Raw genomic sequence first — 2,500 nt, forward strand, 5'->3', positions numbered from 1 at the left:
GCACTATCCCTTAATCTTGTGTGTGCGTGGGGGGGGGGGGGGGGGGGGGGGGGTGCAAGGGAGACTGTTGTTTAAAATTTTAGCTGAGTTTAGTGCACATATGGCCCTAGGATAAAAACTAAACTTCAGCCTGTTAGTTCGGGTGGGCATGACGCTGAAACGCCTGCCCGACCACAGCCGTACGAGATGTTTGTTGCCCCGGGTGGTCTGGGTCTTTCAGTATTTGCACTGCTTTTTTAAGGCAGTGGGAGTTGTATAGTCCTTCCAGTGAGGGGAGCGGGCAGCTGATAATTTTCTGGGCCAAGTTGACGACCCTCTGGATCGCCTTCCTCTCTGCGGCTGTGCAGCTGAGGAACCACACGTTGATGCGGTAGGTGAGGATGCTTTCCACGGAGCAGCGGTAAAAAGACACAAGCAGGTCTTGTCTGAGGTGGTAATTTCTCAGGAAGTAGAGTCTCTGCTGTGCCTTTTTCACAATCGCCATGGTGTTGATTCTCCAGATCAGGTCATCCTCCAGGTGGACCACCCAGGAACTTGATACTAGTTGACTGACTGAGCTCTTGATACAAGGACTAACACTAGACAACATGCTGTCATTCTCTAGTTGACTGACTGAGCTCTAGATACAAGGACTAACACCATGAAAAATCCATGCTGTGATTTGGTATCAACAAAAAATGGTAGCGGCACGGTGGTGTAGTGGTTAACACTGTTGCCTCACAGCTAGAAGGTCCAGGGTTTGATTCCTGCTTGGGGACCAGGTTTCCGCATTGCCAGGTACAGTACCCAGGTGGGTTATCTCCTATCTCCCAGGCCTTTCTGTGTGGAATTTGCATGTTCTCCCCCCGTGCTCGCAAGGGTTTCCCCCCCGATAAGAGAAACCCAATGGAAAAACATGCACAACAGATTGCTAACGCTGTCACGTTCACTGACGAAGACAGACAGGAGCATTTGTATTGATCCCTGGGGTGCGGCCCCACGCCGCAGCCCCTATCTGCTCCTGGCTGTCCTTGGGGAGAAGGACGACGGGATGGGTCAAGCTCAAAGACCTCAATTTCATCAGTGACCCATCGCATGTGTGTCACTGCATGATGAATAAAGACTTTTTCTTCTTCTTCAAACATTTGGAGATTTCAGCGATTGGGTGGCAAGCACTTCTGGACTGGAAATGTCTCAGACACCCACCCCCCCTTATGTTCAATACATGTAAGAAAGCCATACTTCATCTAAATGCCCCAGGTCACATCAGCTTGTGAACAATATGTCCATTATATATAATGAGGTCAACTTTCAATAAATGGTCTCACTACAATGGAATGGCTACTACGATGACTAACATAATCTCATATGTATACAGCTCATTGGATCAACAAGAGTCTCCGCTTTCCAGTTATACCCAATTTATGCAATTCCAAGACTGTTTAGGTATGGAGAAATATTCAAATACACCATTGTGTACAAATGACACATTTGTACTGCCTACAAAAAAACTGCATTGGATTAGCATAAAGTAGGCGTGTCTGTAAAGGGGAGGCTCGTGGGAAGCCAGATAACCCATGTTATGATATCTTGAGGTCAGAGGTCAAGGGACCCCTTTGAAATGGCCATGTCAGTTTTTTCCATCACCAAAATATGGAGCCTAACATTGGGGCCTTATTTAGAACCCTTCCTAACAAGCTAACATGACATGCTTGGTATACCAATTCATTATGAATTGAAAATGGTGATGTAAACAAGACGAAAGTCTTTCTCTGGTCTGCATCCCCTTAACAATTGTGTGTATTGAGCTGTACTGTACTGTACTGTACCCATTATGCAATCTGTTAATTAAAGTTTTCAATCAATCAATCAATCAATCAATCAATCAATCAATCAATCAATCAATCAATCAATCAATCAATCAATCAATCAATCAATCAATGGTTTAATATGAAATACAGTTATGTCTCAGAGGGCTGAGAAAGGCCCAAATAATGTGTTTTCCATCTCCAGATCGAACTCTCCAACTCTCCACTGGAATATTCATACTCAGTAATATTATCTATTTTAAGTAATTTTTTATTTCCTTTTTGCAGCGTCATCTGCATGCGAGACCACCGGCGTCAGGGAACATTCAGCTCGACGTCAATGGCGTGGAAACTGAACATGATGTGTGTCTTCCCAGTGAGATGATGAGTTGTCGTGGCAAGGTTAGGAGGGTTAGAGCCCCGGCCTACACTGATCACAAAACAGAGGAAACAGATGGAAGGTATTACTGTCTTAATTAGAACTTACGCTAATGTAATGTACGTTTGCAGGAAACAGCAGCTTTGGTAACGGACAGTGACGACATCAGTCATTCTCATTTCTGTGCATCAAAATGGACAGAAATGTGTCACCATCTGTCAATGGGGGACAACAGGGACAACGGACAATGTAAGCCGGGTGCCTAACTTTTAATAACAATAACAAATAGTAATATATTTAATATGTTTATTCAAACATTATCTGATTACTTTTA

Source organism: Notolepis coatsorum (genome assembly GCF_963971535.1).
Source record: "Notolepis coatsorum genome assembly, chromosome: 15".
NCBI classification, from domain to species: domain Eukaryota; kingdom Metazoa; phylum Chordata; class Actinopteri; order Aulopiformes; family Paralepididae; genus Notolepis; species Notolepis coatsorum.